Here is a 25497-nt window from a genome sequence, read left to right as displayed (position 1 = left end):
TCATATGTCTATGTAAAGTGTTCGGCGGGCGCAGTAGAGGGCTCAGAAGGGAAAGAGCGATAAGGGGATTTTGGAGAGTACGTTTTTCTGAAATGGTTTTTGGGGGCATGTTGCATTTAGGAAGCCCTTATGGTGCCAGAACAGCAAAAAACCCTCACATGGCATACCATTTTGGAAACTAGACCCCTTGAGGTACGTAACAAGGAATAAAGTGAGCCTTAATACCCCACAGGTGTTTCACGACTTTTGCATATGTAAAAAAAAATTTTTTTTTTTCACTAAAATGTGTGTTTCCCCCCAAATTTCAAATTTTTCCAAGGGTCAATAGCAGGAAATACCCCCCAATATTTGTAACCCCATCTCTTCTGAGTATGGAGGTACCCCATAAGTTGACCTGAAGTGCACTATGGGTGAACTACAATGCTCAGAAGAGAAGGAGTCATATTTGGCTTTTTGAGAGCAAATTTTGCTCGGGGGGCATGTCGCATTTAGGAAGCCCCTATGGTGCCAGAACAGCAAAAAATACCCACATGGCATACAATTTTGGAAACTAGACCCCTTGAGGAATGTAATAAGGAATAAAGTGAGCCTTATTACCCCACAGGTGTTTCATGACTTTTGCATATGTAAAAAAAAAAAAAAAAAATTTCCACTAAAATGTGTGTTTCCCCCCTAATTTCACCTTTTTGCAAGGGTTAATAGCAGAAAATACCCCCCAAAATTTGTAACCCCATCTCTTCTGAGTATGGAGGTACCCCATAAGTTGACCTGAAGTGCACTATGGGCGAACTACAATGCTCAGAAGAGAAGGAGTCATATTTGGCTTTTTGAGAGCAAATTTTGCTCGGGGGGCATGTCGCATTTAGGAAGCCCCTAAGGTGCCAGAACAGCAAAAAAAAAACACATGGCATACCATTTTGGAAACTAGACCCCTTGAGGAACGTAACAAGGGGTACAGTGAGCATTTGCCCCCCACTGGTGTCTGACAGATCTTTGGAACAGTGGGCTGTACAAGTTTTCATTTTCATGGACCACTGTTCCAAAGATCCGTCAGACACCTGTGGGGGGTAAATTCTCACTGCACCCCTCATTACATTCCGTGAGGGGTGTCGTTTCCGAAATGGGGTCACATGTGGGGTTTTGTTTTTTTTGCGTTTGTCAAAACCGCTGTAACAATCAGCCACCCCTGTGCAAATCACCTCAAATGTACATGGTGCGCTCTCCCTTCTGGGCCTTGTTGTGCGCCCCAGAGCACTTTGCGCTCACATATGGGGTATCTCTGTAGTCGGGAGAAATTGCGTTACAAATTTTGGGGGGCTTTTTTCCCTTTTACCTCTTGTGAAAATGTAAAGTATAGGGCAACATCAGCATGTTAGTGTAAAAAATAAAAAAATTTTACACTAACATTCTGGTGTAGACCCCAACATTTCCTTTTCATGAAGGGTTAAAGAAGAAAAAGCCCCCCAAACCTTGTAACGCAATTTCTCCCGAGTACAGCGATACCCCATATGTCGCCCTAAACTGTTGCCCTGAAATACGACAGGGCTCCAAAGTGAGAGCGCCATGTGCATTTGAGGCCTAAATTAGGGATTTGCATAGGGGTGGACATAGGGGTATTCTACGCCAGTGATTCCCAAACAGGGTGCCTCCAGCTGTTGCAAAACTCCCAGCATGCCTGGACAGTCAACGGCTGTCCGACAATACTGGGAGTTGTTGTTTTTCAACAGCTGGAGGCTCTGCTTTGGAAACAGTGGTGTACCGGACGTTCTTATTGGGGGAGGGGGGCTGTGTAAGGGTATGTGTATATGTAGTGGTTTTAACTTTTTATTTTATTTTGTGTTAGTGTAGTGTAGTGTTTTTAGGGTACAGTCACATGGGCGGGGGATTATAGCGAGTTTCCCAGCGCAAAATTTGCTGCATCTCAAGATGCGAGAAACCCACTGTAAAAGCCTCGCCCATGTGAATGTACCCTGTACATTCACGGGGGTGGCGGGGCGGGGGAGGGCTTGCATCAGCTGTTGCAAAACCACAACTCCCAGCATGCATGGTCTGTTAGTGCATGCTGGGAGTCATAGTTTTGCAACAGCTGGAGGCACACAGGTTAGGGAACACTGAGTTAGAAACAGACAATGTTTCCCAACCAGTGTGTCTCCAGTTGTTGCAAAACTACAACTCCCAGCATGCCCAGACAGCTGAAGGGCATGCTGGGAGTTGTAGTTCGGCAACATCTGAAGGGCCAGATGTTGCTGAACTAAAACTCCCAGCATGCCTGGACAGTCAGTGCATACTGGGAGTTGTAGTTTTGCAACAGCTGGAAGAGCACAGATTGGAGACCATTATACAATGGTCTCCAAACTGGGGCCCTCCAGATGTTGCAAAACTACAACTCCCAGCATGCATGGTCTTTTAGTGCATGCTGGGAGTTATAGTTTTGCAACAGCTGGAGGCACACAGGTTAGGAAACACTGAGTTAGAAACAATGTTTCCCAACCAGTGTGTCTCCAGCTGTTGCAAAACTACAACTCCCAGCATGCCCAGACAGCTGAAGGGCATGCTGGGAGTTGTAGTTCGGCAACATCTGAAGGGCCAGATGTTGCTGAACTAAAACTCCCAGCATGCCTGGACAGTCAGTGCATGCTGGGAGTTGTAGTTTTGCAACAGCTGGAAGAGCACAGATTGGAGACCATTATACAATGGTCTCCAAACTGAGGCCCTCCAGATGTTGCAAAACTACAACTCCCAGCATGCCCAGACAGCCAAAGGCTGTCTAGGCATGCTGGGAGTTGTAGTTTTCAGACTCCTAGAAGCAGCAGTGAAGATCTTCACTGCTGCCTCTGAGGACCACATACTTACCCGTCGCTGCTCGTCCACGTGGCCGGTCCCGCGCTGCTCCTCGGTCCCGCCGCTGGATCAGGTAAGTCCGCCGGTCCCCACGTGTTCCCCCCGAATGCCGCAGGTCCCCGCGAGCCCCTGCAGCCTTCGTCCCCCGTTCTGCCCGACTTCCAGGGGCGGGCAGTGCGGGGGATCTGAACTTTCACCCCAGATCACTGTGATTGGTCCACAGGGACCAATCACAGTGATCGCTGACCAGGACCATCAATTGATGGTCCTGGGGGTGAAGCAGAAGTTGTCCCCTGCTGGAAACAGCGGGACTTCTGCCAGTTAACCCGTGCGATGCTGCGCATCGCCGGGTTAACTGAATGTCATTTATAAACGCCGGGATGCGCGAACGCACTGCACAACCCGGCGTTTATATATGCCATTCTGCGGGAAGGGGTTAAAAAAAATCTCAAACTATTTTAACAAAATTTTTTTGTTTGAAATTGCCCTATTTTGACCACCTATTACTTTCAAATTTTTCCGTATACGGGGCAGTATGAGGGCTCATTTTTTGCGCCGTGATCTTTAGTTTTTATCGGTGCCATTTTTGCTTAAGTTTTACTTTTTATAAATTTATTAAAATTTTTTGGAATAAAATGTGACAAAAAAGTAGCAATTTTGGACTTTTTTTTTACGCCTACGCCATTCATCGTACGGGATAATTAACAATATATTTTGATAGTTCAGACTTTTACGCACGCGGTGATACCAAATATGTTTCTACATTTGTTAAGCTTTTTTGGGGGAAAAATTGACGATTTGCTATCTTATTAGGGGAGATGATTTTTCTACCGTATATACTCGAGTATAAGCCGAGTTTTTCAGCACGATTTTTCGTGCTGAAAACACCCCCTCGGCTTATACTCGAGTGAACTCCCCCCACCCGCAGTGGTCTTCAACCTGCGGACTTCCAGAGGTTTCAAAACTACAACTCCCAGCAAGCCAGGGCAGCCATCGGCTGTCCGGGCTTGCTGGGAGTTGTAGTTTTGAAACCTCCGGAGGTCCGCAGGTTGAAGACCACTGCGGCCTTCAACATCATCCAGCCCCCTCTCACCCCCTTTAGTTCTGAGTACTCACCTCCGCTCGGCGCTGGTCCGGTCCTGCAGGGCTGTCCGGTAAGGAGGTGGTCCGGTGAGGAGGTGGTCCGGGCTGCTATCTTCACCGGGGAGGCCTCTTCTAAGCGCTTCCGGCCCGGCCTCAGAATAGTCACGTTGCCTTGACAATGACGCAGATGCGTCGTTGTCTAGGCAACGGCTCTATTCCGGGCCGGAAGCGCGGAGAAGAGGCGCCCCCGGTGAAGATAGCAGCCCGGACCACCTCCTCACCGGACCACCTCCTCACCGGACAGCCCTGCAGGACCGGACCAGCGCCGAGCGGAGGTGAGTACTCAGAACTAAAGGGGGTGAGAGGGGGCTGGATGATGTTGAAGGCCGCAGTGGTCTTCAACCTGCGGACCTCCGGAGGTTTCAAAACTACAACTCCCAGCAAGCCCGGACAGCCGATGGCTGCCCGGGCTTGCTGGGAGTTGTAGTTTTGAAACCTCTGGAGGTCCGCATGTTGAAGGCCGCAGTGGTCTTCAACCTGCGGACCTCCGGAGGTTTCAAAACTACAACTCCCAGCAAGCCCGGACAGCCGATGGCTGCCCGGGCTTGCTGGGAGTTGTAGTTTTGAAACCTCTGGAGGTCCGCAGGTTGAAGACCACTGAGGGCGAATGATGAGAAGAGGATGATGAAGGGGGGTGGGGATGATGAAGGGGGGGGGGTGTGGGATGATTACAAGGGGATGATGAAGGGGGGATGTGTGGGATGATAAGGGGATGTGTGGGATGATGACAAGGGGATGATGAAGGGGGGATGTGTGGGATAAGGGGATGTGTGGGATGATGAAGGGGGGATGTGTGGGATGATAAGGGGATGATGAAGGGGGGATGTGTGGGATGATGACAAGGGGATGATGAGGATGTTAATGACGGGTCTGGATGATGACAGGGGGGGGATGAGGTATTTCCCACCCTAGGCTTATACTCGAGTCAATAACTTTTCCTGGGATTTTGGGTTGAAATTAGGGGTCTCGGCTTATACTCGGGTCGGCTTATACTCGAGTATATACGGTAATTTTTTTACCTTTTTTTTTTTTACACTTTAATATTCCCCATAAGGCACTATTTATAGCAATCACTGTTCAGTGCCATGCATAGGGTATAGTTCTGATCAGTGTTATCGGCTATCTTCTGTTCTTGTCTGCTCGATCTCAGACCAGAACAGAAGACTCCTGGAGATGGCCGGAAGCAGGTGAGGGGACCTCTGTCCGCCATTATGGATAATCGGATCCCCGCGGCAGAGCTGTGGGTGATCCGATCATCCATGTAAAGTACTGCACTGCTGCAGATACCATGATCTGTATTGATCACTTTGGATAGGGGATAAGATGCTTTCCAGCAGAGTACCCCTTTAAGTCTAAAAAGTCCAAATTAAGTGCAGGGAGAACTTCCTTTTCTATAAAGAAAAATCATGGTGGTGACCCTAGCAACGGCCTAAGGGTTCTCCTCTGAGCATAATTACCACCCATCCATTTCACACAGAAAAAAAGCCAGCACAACTACCATATACACGGGTGCATATGGGCGTGGTGGCCGACACCCCCCTCCCATAGGCATGAATGGAGGGGGCGTGGTGTGACGTCACGAAGGGGCGTAGCTGTGATGTCATGTGATGTCCAGCTCCAAGTATTCTGAAAAAAATGTTCATAACGCTGGTGCACCGGAGTACCCCTTTAATGGCAAAAGCAAGGGGGGGGGGTTACTCTGCTATGGTCCATATGAAATCTTAGTTATGCCACTAAATACCATAGTTTTAAGATGGGTATGATTATTGTAGTATACAAATTGGAGGATGCATATACTGTACTCTCTCTTTTACTCTTTATCTCTCTCTTTATCTACTACAGTAACCCCCCCCCCCCCCCGACATGCGACATATGATCAAATCGACATGCGATGGCCTCTCAGAGATGCTTTTATATGTCGGGCCATCGCATTAACTGCTATCCGACAACGCGAAATGCTTAAGCTGCTGTCGGATAGCAGTTTAAGCATCCCGGACAGGTTCACTTACCTATCCCCACTGCTCCGGGTCCACTTTGCGATCCTCCGGTGTCTTCTGCATCTTCTCTGGGGCCGGGGCCTTGCTTTCCGGTGTCGTTATTACGTCGCTGCGCACGCCGTGTGTAATAACGTCACCAGAAAGCGAGGCCCAGAGCCCGGAGAAGATGCGGAAGAAGCCAGAGGATCCCGAAGAAGATGCCGGAGCAGCAGGACAGCATCGGGAGCCCCTGGGACAGCATCGGGTGCGGCGAGGAAGCGGTCCGGAGCGGCGGGGACAGGTGAGTATTAAATGCACTTTTTACATTGCACGAATCCCTCAACATACGATGGATTTGACAAACGCTGGGTCGTTTGGAACGAATTACCATCGTATGTTGAGGGACCACTGTACTCTCTATTCTCCATTTTACTAACCAAGTTGCTTACAGGATGAACTACCAGATTTGGAGTGAGCATTAGCCATTTCTATATTATCCTATGACCTAAGACCTTTCCTTTCAAAAAATGTTGCCCTGTTCTGCTACCATATACTATTTCAAAGCAGAATGCTGCCTTTTCTACCAGGTCACATACAGTATATAGAGATGTTTGGGAATTTTTTTTACAGCAAAGTAAAAAATCTAGTCCTGTGCAATTTTCCAGTTGCTGGAAAGATTAACACACCAGTAACCTCTTCCCTCTGACACCCCTATTCTTGACTAAAATCACATGTATGGCTGCACTGCTCCAGTATATTTTCAGTCTCAGATTTAGTCACCGAGAGATATGTTGCTGACAAGGAGGAATTTATTTCTTGGTTTATATTGTTATTGTAATAGTACAACTGTTGCCACCCAGGCCAATGAGATATTGAACACCTTAGCCAAATGCAAACCCCTCTCTGCAGGGTGCTTACTAGCGGAATTCCAAACAGACGCACTGGTGATTATGTGTCTTGCTCCTTGGGCTGTTGCAGACCAGCTGCTGACATGATTAAGCCAGGAACCTGTTTATGTATTGGACTGTTTATTTGCTCATTGCTCTCTGCAAATCAAGCGAACACATGTAATACTGGACCCCAGAGGGTGCTCATTGCAAAGCCCTGACTTAGCACTTTCAGCCCCAGATGCACTTAGAGAAGGGCTGTAAACGTCCAAGTGCTATGGCACTGAGCTTCCCATACAATGGACGTTTAGGATTACTCCAATGGTAAAGGCTAGTTTTGTAGTCAGGTATTCATTATTCTTACACAACACCTAATGAATTATTATTCCATAACACCTAATACTCCTAACAAACAAATTGTCTCGATTTACTTTAGTTATTAGCTTTGAGCAAAATGGCTTGGCAGAATACAAAACAGGCTTAAGTCAGTTGTATTATTCCGATTTTTGTAGAAATATATTAGGATAAAGAACCTCTATAAAACTGTTATGCATGGTGGGATGACACCCAATAGTTGCTGGCAGGAGCTTTGTTTTTTTCTCTTGAGAGAGGGATGGATCCATGCCGGATTTTGGTTTTATCTGGCTGTTGGTGTGCTTGTGCCTTCCCATAGTTATTTAATAAACCATTTACCTCTGTGCAGCTGCTGGTAACATCCAGAGTGTTTGTGCTCTCTGTCCTGTTTGGTTGGTGAGTAGTTGCTTACCCATTTTACAAGTGCTACTAGTTCTATCTGCTGAAATCATCCAGGTGATTAGTTAACATGTATCTTTTACTTTAATACAAGCCTGTATTTATTTCTCGCACAATTAGGCTATGCTCAAATGTCGGAATGTCTGCACAGAAAATCTATGTGCGGGTATTCCGGAGACTGCAGGCACCGGCATAATATGACATAGATGTCTCAGACAGATATGCATTCCATGTGGAGTCCACAAAAGAATGAAACATCTGGCACGGAATTTCTGCAGTGTGCACAGCGCAGCAGAATCCAGTTCAATTTAATGGGACTCTGCTTTAGCGGAATTTCAGTGCAGAATTCCAATGGGGAATTCCGCATGGAAATTCCATGGTGTGAACATAGCCTTACTGGTTGATCTTCCTATCATACCCTACAAGTCCTGGGGCATCAGAATATGGGAAACCATTATTAGGACCCCGGAAAGGCAGTTGCAATAGGTGAAGACTGGTTTTCCAGGATGGAGACTTTGGGCCCAATTTTTTCCCCAGTGTCATGTGACTTGTTAGTGTTACAAGGTCCCCGATGTGAATAGGGAGCTTAAATTTCGTGTTATCGCTCTCACACTCTTTAATACTGGTCAATGGAAGTTCAACGGTTGCTCTGCATAATGATGGCCTAGGCTGTGAGAAGATTGGCAAGATCCTAGACTGAGTTGCAGCATAGTGTGTGTGGTAAGCTTGTGGGGGTATAGGGTATATGGGGTGTAGCTGTGCAGTGATGAAAGGTTGCTGGATTAACCCTTAACTGTCGTGATGTCAGGGTAGGGCTCCTCAATATATACTTGTCCTATCGCCACCCGTCCCAAGAGCGATAGGGAGGAATAAATGATTGTCCACAACCGGAAATTCTGAAAACTGTAGGAAACTTTAGTGCAGATTTTATGCAGAAGTAAAACAGGAACAGTCTTTACATATGTACAGTCTATGAGGATCCTGACAATTGGTTGGGACCTTGTGAGTATAAGCTCTGGAGATTGATTTACACTGTTCCGCTGGATTTATGGGATTGGTTTTAGGTCCAGCAGTCACGCAAGCTTTAGCGGGGATTTGATTTAGTAACTCACGATTAGTAAATTGTGAGATTGTTAGGCTTCAGGCCTAGTTTTGTCTGGTAAGTCGCACGGATCTCCTCTCTTTGCTAGTCCGGAACCCAAGAGATGCTGCTTGCTTTGCAGCTTAGGAGCAAGAGAGCGAGGATTGGCTGGCAGCTCCCTTATATGGGTAGGGGCTGGCCTTGAGCTGATTGGTTCATCCCAACTGTCAGTCCTTTACACAAAGGATTATGGTAGAACATGTGACTACTCACATGACCTGGAAGGTCCTTTAGCATACCATCACAGTAGAAACATTAGTCATGTGACCTAAAGTCCTGCAGACACTATATAGATCAATACATTACACTAATTATATACATGTAACACATAAAATTAAAGAACAAAGAGGTGACTAGAGATTATCTCAGCAAGCGGACCCCAACGGTACCAAGGAACTCTGACTTTGGGGACCCAGCACACAAGGTACAGTATGAAATACAGTACCGGGACACCACATGGGCAAGACCATACAGCAGTTTTCAGGTTCCACTCAGAAGAGGCTTCGCCATGGTCGACCAAGAAAGTTGAGTGTACATGCTCAGCGTAATATAAAGAGGTTGTCTTTGGAAAATAGACATAAAAATGTTCCCACAGAGGCTGAAGGGGTGGTGGTTAGCCTGTCAATGTTCAGACTAGGGATCGACTGATATCGTTTTTTTTAGGGCCGATACCGATAATCGGTGGAGGTTAGGGCCGATAGCCGATAACTTATACCGATATTCCGGTATAAGTTATCGGCTATTTATCCCCCCTCGACACCGCTGCAGATCATTGATTTAAAGCGCCCGCAGTGGCTTTTGCGGGGCCATAGGCCGCTTCTCTCCCCCTACCTGTCAGGGTGGTCCGGGCCATCCTTCCTTCCTGTAGTGTCCGGCGGCATTCCGGGTGGAGGGTGAACCGGTCCGGGCTGTCCTTCTCCGGGGGTCCTCTTCTCCACTCCGGGCAGGTGCCGGCCTAGTACGCTGCATAGACGCCGCTACGCAGTGACGCCGTTGCGCAGCGACGCACCTGACGTCACGGCGTAGCGGCGTCTATGCAGCGTACTAGGCCGGAGCCTGCCCGAAGTGGAGAAGAGAAGGACAGCCCAGACCGGTTCACCCTCCACCCAGAATGCGGCCGGACACTACAGGAAGGAAGGATGGCCCGGACCACTCCCATTACGGGTAAGTTAAATTTTTTTTATTGACTCGGAGGGTTGGGGAGGGGCCCGACCAGTATAGCGGTATGGGCAAAAATCCATATCGGTATACCGCCCAGCACTACGGTGGGGGGTGCGACGCGGTGCGGTGGGTCGGGGGGGGGGGGGGGGGTTCGGCGGTGCGGTGGGGGCGGTGCGGGGGGCGGGGCATTATCGGCTTATCGGCAAGGTAATTGCCGATACCGATAATGCCCAAAATCGTGATTATCGGCCGATAATATCGGCCATACCGATAATCGGTCGATCCCTAGTTCAGACCATACATTGCATACTGCATCAAATTGGTCTACATATCTGTCATCCCAGAAGGAAGCCTCTTCTAAAGATGATGCACAAGAAAGCTCGCAATTTGCTGAAGACAAGTAAAATAAAGACATGAATTACTGGAACCATGTCCTGTGGTCTGATGAGACCAAAATAAACTTATTTGGTTCAGATGGTATCAAGTGTGAGGGTAACATGGTGAGGAGTACAGAGACAAGTGTGTCATGCCTACAGTCAAGAATGGTGGTAGGAGTTTCATGGTTTGGGGCTGCATGAGTTCTGCTGGCACTGGGAAACTACGGTTAATTGAGGGAACAATGAAGGTCAAGATGTACTGTTACATACCGAAGCAGAGCTTGATCCCTTCCCTTTGTAGACTGAACGGCAGGGCAATATTCAAACATAAAAAACGACCTCAAACACACCTCCAAGGTCACTTCTGCCTTGCTAAACAAGCTAAGAGTAAAGGTGATGGACTGGCCAAGCATGTCTCCAAATCTAAACCCTATTGAGCATCTGCGGGACAATCTCAAATGGAAGATGGTGGAGCACAAAGTCTCTAACATCAGCGCAGTGATGTCATTGAGGAGGTGTAGAAGAGGACTCCAGTGGGAACCTGTGAAGCTCTGGGGAACTCCATGATCAATAGGCTTAAAGGGGTGGAAAACTATTTTTTTCCCTAATCAACTGGTGCCAGAAAGTTAAACAGATTTGTAAATTATTTCTATTAAAAAATCTTAACACTTCCAGTACTTATCCACTGCTGTTTCCTCCAGAGGAAGTTGACTAGTTATTTTCAGTCTGACCACAGTGCTCTCTGTTGACACCTATGTCCATGTCAGGAACTGTCCGGAGCAGCAGAGGTTTGCCATAGGGATGTATTACCCGGGAACAGTTCCTGACACAGACAGAGGTGTCAGCAAAGAGTACTGGGGTCAGACAGAAAAGAACAACACAACTTCTGCATATACAGCAGCTGATAACTATTGGGAAGATTAATAAAAGATTAATTTGAATAGAAGTAATTTACAAATCTGTTTTACTTTCTGGAACCAGTTGATATGTTTTCCACCGGAGTAACCCTTTAACCTCTTAAGGACGCAGGGCGTACCTGTATGAGCCCTCATACCGGCCCCGTATGTGGAAAAATAAAAAAGTTATAGGGGTCAGAAGATGAGAATTTTTAACGTATATGTCAGGATCCGGACTGGTATGTGGAGAGGACACGGGTGGTGGAACCTCTGTGTCAGTGAGGAGATGGCGTGGGCCGGACCAGGGGAACGGAATCTAAGGGGTTACTGGTTTTCACTAGAGCCCGCCGCAAAGCGGGATGGACTTGCAGCGGCAGGTAACCCTCAGGTCGTTCCACCCGATAGCGACTCAACCTCACTGACAGCTGAGACAGGCGCGGTACACAAGGGCAAGGCAAGAGCAAGGTCGGACGTGGCAGAAGGTCTGGGCAAGCAGCAGTAAGGGTTCGTAGTCTGGGGCAACGGCAGAGGTCTGGATACACAGGCAATGGAACACAGAGACACGGTTTCTCAGGGCACAAGGCAACAAGATCCGGCAGGGACAGGAAGGGAAAGTGGGTTTTTATAGAGTGGAAGTGCTTAGGAACTAATTGGGCCAGGCACCAATTAATGGTGCACTGGCCCTTTAAATCTGAGAGACCCGGCGCGCGCACGCGCCCTAGAGAGCGGGGCTGCGCGCGCCGGGACTGAGCAGAAGGACGGGGCCGGTAAGAGACACAGAATGCGACCCGTGGGCGGGCACGTCCCGCCGAGGGACATAGAGCAGCGCTCCCGGTCAGACTCGCAGACCGGAGCACTGCAAGCAGAGAAGTAACGCCACGAGCGCTCCGAAGGGGTAGCGGGGCCCAGAGCGCTCGGCGTTACAGTATACATGTTCCTGCATGTAGTTATGATTTTTTTCAGAAGTACGACAAAATCAAACCTATATAAGTAGGTTATCATTTTAACCCGTATGGATCTACAGAATAAAGATAAGGTGTCATTTTTACCGAAAAATGCACTGCGTAGAAACGGAAGCCCTCAAAAGTTGCAAAATGACATTTTTTCTTCAATTTTGTCGCACAATGAATTTTTTTTCCGTTTCGCCATGGATTTTTTGGTAAAATTACTAATGTCACTGCAAAATAGAATTGGTGGTGCAAAAAATAAGCCATCATATGGTTGGAAGGGACCCGGGAAAAATCAAAACAAAATCTAATTACAATAAATTGAAAGCGTTATGATTTTTAGAAGGTGATGAGGATAAAAATAAAAAATCAAAAACAGAAAAACGGGGTTAAGGGGTTAAGGCAGTACTGGAAAATTATGGGTGCCAAGCAAAATATTGACACTTTGGGCCAAATTTGGACCTTTCCACTTGTACTCACTTTCGTTGCCAAGGTTTAAACATTAATGGCTATGTGTTGAGTTATTTTGAAGGGACAGCAACAGTAAACACTGTCATACAGGCTGTGCACTCACTACATAGCAGAATGTAATTTTTTTAGTGTCACATGATAACATAAAAATTGTGAGGATTGTACTCAGTTATGTGAGATATTGTATCTGTTGAGAGGAAGTGAGACATGAAGTGAGCCTTGTGCTACAGCATAGTACTGGAGAGCAAAAACTGGGGAACCAAATGGTTGTCCACAGTGCGCAACACTATCAAGAAGTTTGCAACCCATGGCACTATAGCTAATCTCCCTGGGTGTGGACAGAAGAGAAAAATTGATGAAAGGTGTCAACGCAGGATAGTTCAGATGATGGATAAGCAGCCCCAAACAAGTTTCAAAGATATTCAAGCTGTCATGCAGGCTCAGGGAGCATCAGTGTCAGCGTGAACTATCCATCGACATTTAAATGAAATGAAACACTATGGCAGGAGACCCAGGAGGACTCCACTGCTGGCACAGAGACATAAAAAAGCAAGACTACATTTTGCCAAAATCCTTCTGGGAAAACGTCTTGTGGACAGATGAGACTAGGATAGAGCTTTTTGGTGAAGCACATCATTCCACTGTTTACCAAAGACAGAATGAGGCCTACAAAGAAAAGAACACAGTGCCTACAGGTTCAATTATATTTTGGGGTTGTTTTGCTGCCTCTGGCACTGGGTGCCTTGAATGTGTGCAAGGCATCATGAAATCTGAGGATTACCAACAGATTTTGGGTCGCACTGTACAGCCCAGTGTCAGAAACCTGGGATGTTCCCACAGGTGTTCTAAATCCCATGGAACACCTGTGGAGATATCTTAAAATTGCTGTTGGGAAAAGGCACCCTTCCAATAAGAGAGAAATGGAGTAGTTTGTAAAGGAAGAGTGGTCCAACATTCCGGCTGAGAGGTGTAAGAAGCTTATTGATGGTTATATAGGAAGTGACTGATTTCAGTAATTTTTTTCCAAAGGACGTGCAACCAAATATTAAGCTATGGGTGCTAATAATTTTGTCCAGCCCATTTTTGGATTTTGGTGTGACATTATGTCCAATTTGCTTTTTTTGCACCCTTTTTTGGTTTAGTTCCAATACACACAAAGAGAATAAACAGGTGTATAGCAAAACATGTGTTACTGTAATAATTTTCAGTGAGAAATACTTAATTTTCTTGAAAAATTTTAGGGGTGCCAACATTTACGGCCATTACTGTATATCATGTCATTCCTCGCGGTTCTAAATGATCATCCTCATTCCTAGAAATCCTTACAAGAAGTGTACAGAAGAGTGGTAAGCCAAAGATTTGGCTCTGCATTACTAGCTAGGTCTTCCCAGAAACTGGGGTCTACTCAGAGGGGAGAGTGGTAAACCAATGTTTTGGCAACAAATTAACAGTTACAGTGAGCCAGAAAATGAATCGGTAATATATTATAATGTGGTAAGCGCAATAATGCGTGTACCAGGGAATGTGTCATCCACATTATTACAGATCTGTGGTTATTTTTGTTAGGCCTATTTTTAAATTGAATAAAATTAGCCTATACTGCATTTTACTTCAATTTATGGTATGAATTACAATGTTTTATATGTTTATATATCTGACATATCAATATATTACTTTAAAGTCCATAGACACCTTTTGAATGCATTTTTTGTTCTATGTTTGTACTTTTTTATGGAACAAAAACACATTTTATGAAAAATGTTATAAAAAATAGTGTCCTGCATCTGTGAAGCCCATCAGAGGCTGTGACATATTTGTTATTAGTAGTGTTGAGCAGCATAGGCCATATTCGAATTCGCGAATATTCGCGAATATATGGACGAATATTCGTCATATATTCGCGAATATTCGTCATATTCGTAATATCCTCGCTTTATTTTCGCATACGCGAAAATTCGCATAGCCAAATATTCGCATGTGCGAAAATTAGCATATGTTAATTTTCGCATATGCGAAAATTCGCACGCCAGTCCCACACAGTAGTATTAGAGCCTTCTTTACAACCACACAAGCTGGAAGCAGAGAGGGATGATCACTGTGATGTGTACTGTGAAAAAAAAAAATAAAAAAAATAAACGAATATTCGTAATTACGAATATATAGTGCTATATTCACTATTCGCTTTGCGAATATTCGCAAGCAACACTAGTTATTAGCCCTTCTCTATTGAAGGATCTTTTAAGTTGATTTCTGACCACATCAAAGTTTTCTTTTATTCTGGTCATATATCATCTTCCAAATTGGCAAGATAAGGGCTAAAGATGGAATCTCTGACTGCACAGACAACACTGATAGCAGGACACTTCAGAGACTGTGGAAACAAAACTAAACAAAATTGCTTCTATTTTTTTATAAATAGCTTTTAAATGTCCCTTAAAAGACATTACTTTGCAAAATATTTTTTTTTTTTTTTTTTTTTTTAGAAAATAGCAATGTTTCAGGCTAGTGTTCTTCCTTAGGTTCCAACAAAAATAAAACCATCATAAGGTAAGGGAATGGTATGATGGGGAATGCTGTGCATGGATGGTTTAGCTGAATCAGGGAAAGGGAGTATCCTCTGGGTATTCTGGTTTCTGACCTATTATACTAATAAGTAAATTGTCTTTCTTCTAAACAAACTACAGTTTGTGTTCACCTGAGGCATAAATTAGATTAAATCTAACTGGGGACAGGGACCAATGTGACTGATGACTGTGAAACACAGCAAAATATGATTGTGTTAAAAGAATTGAGAAAGCTATAAAACTTTACATACTTATCAACAACAATTAATATAAAAGTATAATATGGTATAAAATTGTCTCTGTTGGTAACAAAGGACAAAAATGCTTGAACTGGTAAAGACTGCCAGCTTTTATAGTAATATTCTACATATCAATAACTCCAGACTCCATCAAATAACAAATACTGATAAAGCCATAAGTACAAAAAACAATAATCCTGATCCAATGATGCTGTTATCGTCCTGAAGACTTGCAGACATATTCCTCTTCACATAGTCAGATTCTCATGTTACTAAATTACTGCAGGTTAGTGCCAAACCTTTACTTTGCTAGGTCATGCATGGAACTCAAAGCTGGAGTGAAAGCCTTTATTGGCCACAAGTCAAACTTGTGTCTCCAATTTGCCAGATGTGGACAGGTCATGTTGGTTCACACGTGAGTCCAATCCGTTTCACCTTAAACCGAGCCCAGCTATAGCATGTTGACATTAATGGTACTGGGCAGTAACCGAGTGTGAAAGGTAAGCAAGATCACATCTGTGCTACAAATAGCTGGAGATGTGCAAATCAACTTTTTAAGGCATAAGGCCACCCTTGGTGATCATAGGGGGATGTATTATAGAACAGGATCCTTCAGACAGTCTTGTCAGCAAGCAAACAGACCCAAACAGACAGGTGTCAAAGTTCATTAGTCCTTATTGTAATTATGAACATATAGCATTAAATTCTGGTTGCTGCATGCAATATAAAATAAACTGAAATGTCCTTGACATCAGGTTCTTTACATAAACATAAACATCTGAGCTTCTCACCCAAAATATGGGTTCAGTCGAAAAAGTAATTATTTTTGATACAGTGTATGGCTCCTTTCACACTACCATTTGTGCCCGGCAGGTGACGTCCGTTAGGAAGATAGCGGGAGAAAATTTGTGCATGTGCCTTGTTTTTCTCCCACTATCTTCGGCCGCAATAACGGGAGTTATAACGGACATTAGAGGAATCTCATTCAAGTGAATATGATCCTCTTAGCCCGTTATGACTCCCGCTAGGCTCCGTTACAATAATGGATGTTAAGTGCGGTCAAAGTGAGAAAAAAAAAAAGAGCCTTCACGTCGGTTAGTGATGGAGCCACTTTCATAATGTGAAAGTAGCCTATCAGTATTCAACAGAACAGAGACAAATTGGTCTTGCTTCTGCTGCTCTCTGGCAGTGCTCACACAGCTGTAAGATCAGGTTCAGGACTCCAACACACACACACTAGAACCGCACACCAGCAGTATGAGAGTGACTTTATGTCCAGAACCTTCAGTCACTGTCAAAACCCGAACCCAAACTCCAGTCTTATGTCTGCAAGTGAGGTAAGAAGCCTCAGTGATACACTCCCTCTCCCCCCCCCCCCCTACAATTTTACCAGCTGTTGCTTAGGCTATACCTAAATATATTATGATATAAACCATGCTCCCCACAAATGGAATTAACCCAATAAAAGAGCAGAGTAGCCTCAGGGACTTGTATATGGCAGTCTTTCAAATATTGTAGAATTTGCAGGCAAAGCTGTACTTTTGTGAGATCCTATTTTGTGAGATCCTATTGTGAGATCCTCAAACGGGTACTCCACTGAAAATGTTTTCAAATCAACTGGTGCCAGAAAGTTATACAGATTTGTAAATTACTTCTGTTTAAAAATCTTAATCCTTCCAGTACTTATCAGCTGCTGTATGCTCCAGATGAAGTTGTGTAGTTCTTTCCAGTCTGACCATAGTGCTCTCTAATGCAACCTCTGTTCGTTTCAGGAACTATCCAGACCAGAAAAGGTCAGACTGAAAAGAACTACACAACTTCCTCTGGAGCATACAGCAGCTAAGTAGTACTGGAAGGATTAAGATGTTTAAATGGAAGTAATTTAGAAATCTGTATAATTTTCTGGCACCAGTTGACTTGAAAATATTTTTTTTCACCAGAGTATTCCTTTAAGGGAACAATTCATGTGATAAAAATGTTTTAGGGATTTGTAGTATGCATGTAATCATACTTCCCTTCTATACCCCTCCATTCTATCTTAGGTTATCCCTATAGTTATTCTATCTTTTTTGTCTCCCTGAAATAACTGGCAAGGAAGGCCCAGATGCCAACCCATACATAGTCCATAAAAAGTGGATAGATAGACCCTTTCCATTCTTTTCAATGAAATTAATGTAATGAACAGTCTGGCAGAAAATAATAAAATACAGATTAGGTTTATAATGATTAGTCTAAGTTCTATAGTGTTACTATTAAAGGGGTTATCCAGGAAAAATAACTTTTTATTATATATCAATTAGCTCCAGAAAGTTAAACAGATTTGTAAATTACTTCTATTAAAAAATCTAATCCTTTCAGTACTTATGAGCTACTGAAGTTGAGTTGTTCTTTTCTGTCTAAGTGCTTTCTGATGACACGTGTCTCGGGAACTGTCCAGAGTAGAAGCAAATCCCCATAGCAAACCTTTTCTACTTGGTGCAGTTCCCGAGACAAGCAGAGATGTCAGCAGAGAGCACTGTTGCCAGACAGAAAAGAACAACTCAACTTCAGCAGCTGATAATTATTGGAAGGATAAAGATTTTTTTTTTTCATAGAAGTAATTTACAAATCTGTTTAACTTTCCTGTTTAAGCCATATTCCACCAATAAACATCTATTTTTTTTTCTTTTTATATTATTACACTTTTGGCATACATGCCCCAACAATGCCTGGCTTGCAAATTCCATAAGAGCATTTGCTATAGCAGAAAACAAACATAAAATAAAAGTAAAATGTACCAAATGACAAAAGGGCTGGATTTTCAGCAATTTTTGCCTGAAAAATGTATTTTTATTTATTTAGGCTCAAGATATGGACTAAAGATCCTGTGTGTGCACGTATACTTACACAGAGCCATCCCTCAGACAGCAAAGCATACTTTTCTTTTCACTGTACAGCTTTTGTCTGATCAAGAGTTTGATGGCTGGAAGGCAAATATGTTTGGAGAGCACTTCTACAATTTTCCATGGGGTCTCCTAAGAAATGGAAGGGGCCTAAGGGATAGTCTGAAATCAGGTAAAATGTAGATATGTTTACTGTAATTACAGTATAGCTATAAGTGAGACAGAGGTAGAAGTCGTACCTGGCCTCTCTACTACAATACACACCAGTATTATAAATAAAATAAGGTAGGTGGGGCCCTCCGCTACAAATGTTGCATGAGAGCCCAGATGCTTTGCCTCTGTGTCAGTGTTCAGATGCTGCAAGAGATGTTCAGATCTCTGTGAACTGTTTCACTTTGTAAGTGATAATGTGTGAGGTTTTTGTATTTAGAGAATCAAGGGTACAAATTAAACATGAAATTCATCTTGGCACAAAGACTTTTCTGTACGTGACTATGTTCATGAATCCCACTGGCATCACACCATCTTCTCGCAAAAGAATTTACCCACAACCCCCCTCTGCACATCACCTGGATAGATATGATTGTCCCAAGGGGGTGGATTAGCACTCTACACCACAGAGACAAACAGTCAGCTCTTACTCTTATCCTTAAAAATTATGCTCTTGTTACTTCCCTTAAAGTGGTACTCCGGTGGAAAACTTTTTTTTTAATGACCTGGTGACAGAAAGTTAAACAGATTTGTAAATTACTTCTATTAAAAAAATCTTAATCCTTTTAGTACTTTTTTGCAGCTGTATGCTACAGAGGAAATTCTTTACTTTTTAACCCCTTAAGGACCGGAGGTTTTTCCGTTTTTGCATTTTCGTTTTTTGCTCCTTGCCTTTAAAAAATCATAACTCTTTCAAATTTACACCTAAAAATCCATATGATGGCTTATTTTTTGCGCCACCAATTCTACTTTGTAATGACGTCAGTCATTTTGCCCAAAAATCTATGGTGAAGCGGGAAAAAAAATCATTGTGCGACAAAATTGAAAAAAAAAACGCTGTTTTGTAACTTTTGGGGGCTTCCGTTTCTACGTAGTACATTTTTCGGTAAAAATGACACCTGATATGTATTCTGTAGGTCCATACGATTAAAATGATACCCTACTTATATAGGTTTGATTTTGTCGGACTTCTGGAAAAAATCATAACTACATGCAGGAAAATTAATACGTTTAAAATTGTCATCTTCTGACCCCTATAACTTTTTTATTTTTCCGTGTATGGGGCGGTATGAGGGCTCATTTTTTGCGCCGTGATCTGAAGTTTTTAACGGTACCATTTTTGCATTGATAGGACTTATTGATCACTTTTTATTCATTTTTAAATGATATAAAAAGTGACCAAAAATGCACTATTTTGGACTTTGGAATTTTTTTGCGCGCACGCCATTGACCGAGCGGTTTAATTAATGATATATTTTTATAATTCGGACATTTCCGCACGCGGTGATACCACATATGTTTATTTTTATTTTTATTTACACTGTGTTTTTTTTTTTATTGGAAAAGGGGGGTGATTCAAACTTTTAATAGGGGAGGAGTTAAATGATCTTTATTCACTTTTTTTTTTCACTTTTTTTTTGCAGTGTTATAGGTCCCATAGGGACCTATAACACTGCACACACTGATCTTCATCATTGATCACTGGTTTCTCATAAGAAACCAGTGATCAACGATTCTGCCGCATGACTGCTCATGCCTGGATCTCAGGCACTGAGCAGTCATTCGGCGATCGGACAGCGAGGAGGCAGGTAGGGGCCCTCCCGCTGTCCTGTCAGCTGTTCGGGATGCCGCGATTTCACCGCGGCTATCCCGAACAGCCCACTGAGCTAGCCGGGATGCTTTCGGTTTCACTTTAGACGCGGCGTTCAACTTTGAACGCCGCGTCTAAAGGGTTAATAGCGCGCGGCACAGCGATCAATGCCGCGCGCTATTAGCCACGGGTCCCGGCCGTTGTTAGAGGCCGGGCCCGACCCGCTATGACGCGGGGCCACGCCGTGGCCCCGCGTTATAGATCGGGAGTGGACACATGACGTTCCAGTACGTCATGTGTCCTTAAGGGGTTAAATTTCTTTTTTGTGTTGTCCACAGTGCTCTCTGCTGACATCTCTGTTCGTGCCAGGAACTGTCCAGAGTAGCATAGGTTTGCTATGGGGATTTTCTCCTGCTCTGGACAGTTCCTGATACGGGCATCAGGCAGTGGCATCTCCAGCATTCATATTTAGGGGGGCACATGGGGGGCCAGTGACAAAAGTGGGGGGGGGGCAATTTTAAAACATGTGTGCGTGTATATATATACACACATACACAGACGCACTGTGCAGAACATGTTTAATTAAAAAAATAAAATTTAAAATCTTCATATATTCTTGTTGCACAATGATTTTTTTTTTTCGTTTTTTCCGTAGATTTTTGGGTAAATGACTGATGTCATTATAAAGTAGTATTGGTGGCGCAAAAAATAAGCCATCGTATGGATTTTTTAGGTGCAAAATTGAAAGGGTTATGATTTTTAAAAGGTGAGGAGGAAAAAACAAAAGTGCAAAAACGGAAAAATGTCCTTAAGGCGTTAAAACTTTTGGACACTACCATCAACTTTGATAGTGGCATATAAAGGGTTAATGTCGGACATCAGCCTGATAAGTGATGTCTGGCATTAGCAGAGGGTTCTAGCTAATAATTTATACAACACAGTGGGAGCAGGCACTGTGCGTACATGTACGCCTTGTGTCCTTAGGTCACATTTACACGGATGGATCCCCAGCATATTTTACGCTGCGGATCCCTCGACAATGGACCCTAAAGTGCTGCCTCCATCTGTGCCTGCTCAAATCCGCCGCTACGAGCAGACACGCTTTGATGTGTATACTCGCACACATCGCGGCTGCTCTCGGCCTAGCTCAGGAAGCAGGAGGAGCGGCCATAATGTGCGCGAGTATACACATCAAAAGCGTGTCTGCTCGTAGCGGCGGAGCAGGCACAGATGGAGGCAGCACTGTAGAGTCCATTGTCGGTGGATCTGCAGCGTAAAATACACCCCTGAATGAGCCCTTAGGGTACGTTCACACGTACAGGATCTGCTGTATATTTTGTGCAGCTGATTTTGCTACCTATTGAAGCTAATGGGTTGCAAAATCAGCTGCACAAAATATGCAGCAAAAATATGCAGCAGATCCTGTACATGTGAATGTACCATTGAGGGATTAATGATAAACTAGCAGTTTGTTCACATGTTGTCCTTCAAGAGGGGTCACTTTCCCTCCTCCAGTGTCCACAGGTCACCAACAGGTCACATTACCAGAACAATTTATGGAAAAATTGCTGCAAAAATTATGCGGTTTTACCACGATTTACTAAAAATAATATAATTTGACCTGTTGGTGACCTGTGGACACTGGAGGAGGGAAAGTGACCCCTCTGGACTGCTACCATACACATTACTCAGCCCCGGGTTATACTGCTGATCAGAGGGGAGAGGCAGGACACAGGGACATCACTCACCTCACATGAAGCGGCCGCTCTGCTGTGTCCTGTGGAGGCCTGTCAGCTCTCGGCTCCCATCCTCTCCAGTGCTGGGGGCGGAGCCATCAATGAGGTCCTCTTCATCCCTGCTCTGCCTGTCTCTGCTAATGATACGCAGACAAGGAGCAGCGTAGGGATATCCTCACCAGCTGCAGCAGGCCCTTTACCCAGCCGGTCAGTCTGCCCTGGCCCCGATACTAGTATCGGGACATCCCTATTTATTTTAAATTGGGGGGGCACAAGGGGGGGGGGGCACGGCCTGATCTCTTGCGACGCCACCGGCATCAGGTGTCAGCAGAGAGCACTGTGGACAACATAAAAAAAGCTGCAGCAAACAGCTGCTAAAAAGTACTGAAAGGATTAAGATTTTTTAATAGAAGTAATTTAGAAATCTGTTTAACTTTCTGGCACCAGTTAATTTAAAGAAAATTTTTTTTCCACCGGAATACCCCTTTAAGGTAATTTGAGGGCAGGTAAAATGGCCACAGATAGAGCATAGTAGCAACCACTCACTTTTATTTGGCCCCTCAATGCCAACTGGGTTGAACCATAGCAAGTGCTGCAGTGTTTTTCTACATCAATAGAGGTGCTGTGCCAATGAGGCATAACATTGCCTCTTACCCTGCTGCCTGCATGTTCATCAATTTTTTGTGCAGTGCCAACATATTTTGTACTGTTCTACACAAATTTGGGGAGATTTATCAAAACCTGTCGAGAGGAAAAGTTGCCAAGTTGCCCATAGCAACCAATCAGATTGCTTCTTTCATTTTTCAGAGACCTTTTCAAAGTTGAAAGAAGTGATCTGATTGGTTGCTATGGGCAACTCAGCAACTATTTCTCTTGACAGATTTTGATAAATCTCCCTCATTGTATTTATCCACATAGTTCATGGCCCTACTGGGGCTATAACGTCCCACCTAAAGGCATGCCCATATTTCATGGCAATCAAATCAAAACACCAAGGAGTACTCTTTCTACTGCTAATACCTATCTCTGTACACCCATGAGCACTTGAGCACTTCCTTCTTTCTACTGCTACTACCTCTCCCTATACACCAAAGCATTCTGCTAGCATCTCCTGCTGCTTCATTATATTGCCTACCTACCTTTAAGTCTTCTGAAATGATTACCTCCTAAATCCCTTTCAGATACTGAGGTTAGGACTGTATCAAATATTTTATATTCTGCCATTGGGTTTTTAAAGCCTAAGATGCATTATCTTGCACAGTCAGCAAGCCAGATCAAAAAGCCAAGAGGACAACAGAAGTACTTATTCGAATAGCAAAGGGTTAACCAATATCAGAGCCATAGGTCGGCATTTATCATTGTAGATATAAGTTAAGCATTTTTCTACACCTTTTTTGTGTGTTGGTAATGTGTAGGAGCACCAAATTTATTAAATGGTCACAGAGCATTTGATACATATTGACCGACATTTATCATTGTCTTTAGACTGTTTTTTTGTATCTACAAAAGGCACAAAAAAGGCGCAAGCAGGGTTTATTTGCGCCTTTTTTGCGCCTTTTGGTTTACATATTTCTGCTGATTTTGAGTTGCAATTCACTGATTTTGGCAATAGACATGATATGGAAGGGTTTAATGAACTGTGCCTTTTTGTTAAATGGCGCAAAGAAGGCACAAAGCCACTGAAAAGTCTCTATAACTACACCAGCTCAGACTTAGCTTTGCTTTATGGTGTATGTGAAGAGAGAAATTTCAGAAAATATGACCTGCACAAAATTTATCAAATCCTCTGTGACCATTTAATAAATCTGGTGCTCCTACACATTACCAGCACACAAAAGAGGTGTAGAAAAATGCTTCACTTACACCTATAATGATAAATGCTGGCCACATTTTCGGAAATTTCTCTCTTCACATACAACACTAAGTTAAGTCTGGGCTGGTGTAGTTTTAGAGACTTTTCAGTGGCTTTGCTTCTTTTTTGTGCCTTTTCACAAAAAGGCGCAGTTCATAAAACTCTTCCATATCATGTGTATTGCCAAAATCTGTGGATTGCAACTCAAAATCAGCAGAAATGTGTAACCAAAAGGCACAAAAAAGGCGCAAATAAACCCTGCTTGCGCCTTCTTTGCGCCTTCTGTAGACAAAAAAAAGTCTAAAGACAATGATAAATGTTGACCAGAGTAACAGAACCAAAACACAAAATCAGATGTAAGGTATAGCTAGTTACAGAGTACAAGCTCTTGCACAGCCAGTGTCTAAACTTAAATAGCCAGAGCTAGCAGGATGTGGACGTAAAACCTTATTGGCCAGATAAAAACAGGCTGGATAAGAGCCAGGGTGTCACCAGAACAACCACAAGCTTTGCCAAAGACTAGAAAGGTTTAACCCTTCAGGCAAAACTAGGTTGGGTCATTACATCTTATTGAGACCTTCTGCAATATCACTAATAAAAGTATTAAACAAAAGGGATTCAAGCAAAGATCCCTGAGGTAACCCACTGTTAATAAGACCTTGCTCTTGATCATTAACCCCTTAAGAACCCAGCCCATTTTCAGGACCCGAGCATTTTTTGCACATCCGACCACTGTCACTTTAAGCATTAATAACTCTGGAATGCTTTTACTTATGAATTTGATTCCGAGATAGTTTTTTTTTCTTGACATATTGTACTTTAAAGGACATGTCCGGTGCTCACTTTTCTTATTGTATGCGTTCCAGGATGCAAAAAAAAAAGAAAAGAAAATAAGCTTTCTCTTGCCTGCCTATGCTCCTCCGGTGCTCCGGTACAGGCGTTTGGTCCCCGGGCTGTATTCTTCTTACTTCCTGTTAGCCCGGCACGTCACACGGAGCTTCAGCCTATCACTGGCCGTGGCGGGACGTCACTGACGGGACGGGCTAACAGGAAGTAAGAAGAATACAGCCCGGGGACCGAACACCTGTACCGGAGCACCGGGGCAGCGTAAGCAGGTAAGAGAAAGTTTGTTTTCTTTTATTTTGCAGCCCGGAACGGATACAATAAGAAAAGTGAGCACCGGACAAGTCCTTTAACAAAGTGGTAAGTTTTCGCTGATACTTGCATCATTTCTTGGTGAAAAATTAAAACATTTCATGAAAAATTAGAAAATTTTGCATTTTTCTAACTTTGAAGCTTTCTGCTTGTAAGGAAAATAGACACATCAAATAAATTATATATTGATTCACATACACAATATGTCTACTTTATGTTTGCACCATAAAGATGACATGTTTTTACTTTTGGAAAACATCAGAGGGCTTCAAAATTCAGCAGCAATTTTCCAACTTTTTACAACATTTTCAAAATCGGAATTTTTCAGGGACCAGTTCAGTTTTGAAGTGGATTTGAAGGGCCTTCATATTAGAAATACCCCATAAATGACCCCATTATAAAAACTGCACCCCTCCAAGTATTCAAAATGACATTCAGTAAGTGTGTTAACCCTTTAGGTGTTTCACAGGAATAGCAGCAAAGTGAAGGAGAAAATTCAAAAACTTCTTTTTTTCACTCGCATGTTCTTGTAGACCCAGTTTTTGAAATTTTACAAAGGGTAAAAGGAGAGAAATCACCCCAATATTTGTAACCCAATTTCTCTCGAGTAAGGAAATACCTCCTATGTGTATGTAAAGTGCTCAGCGGGTGCAGTAGAGGGCTTAGAAGAGAAGG

The 25497-nt window shown here is 43.7% G+C and overlaps 1 protein-coding gene and 1 long non-coding RNA gene across 46 annotated transcripts in view; one reads left to right on the top strand and one right to left on the bottom strand.

Annotated features, from left to right (window-relative positions):
- LOC130297737 (general transcription factor II-I repeat domain-containing protein 2-like) overlaps window positions 1–25497 on the bottom strand; it is a 1987867-nt gene that overhangs the window by 1050285 nt on the left and 912085 nt on the right. The window contains exon 10 of one of the 45 annotated variants that reach the window (XM_056550583.1): window positions 18257–18440. The exons of the other annotated variants lie outside the window; for them this stretch is intronic. The gene's annotated coding sequence lies outside the window, so the exon portion shown is untranslated. Of the gene's footprint in view, window positions 1–18256; window positions 18441–25497 lie in introns of those variants that run through there. 45 annotated transcript variants of the gene reach the window in all.
- Window positions 1–25497, top strand: part of LOC130297743 (uncharacterized) — a 59940-nt gene that overhangs the window by 22824 nt on the left and 11619 nt on the right. The window lies entirely within an intron of this gene.

This window comes from Hyla sarda, chromosome 13 (assembly GCF_029499605.1).
Source record: "Hyla sarda isolate aHylSar1 chromosome 13, aHylSar1.hap1, whole genome shotgun sequence".
Taxonomy (NCBI): Eukaryota; Metazoa; Chordata; class Amphibia; order Anura; family Hylidae; genus Hyla; species Hyla sarda.
The sequence above is the reverse complement of the archived record's forward strand: the minus strand, read 5'-3'. Positions and strand labels throughout refer to the sequence as shown.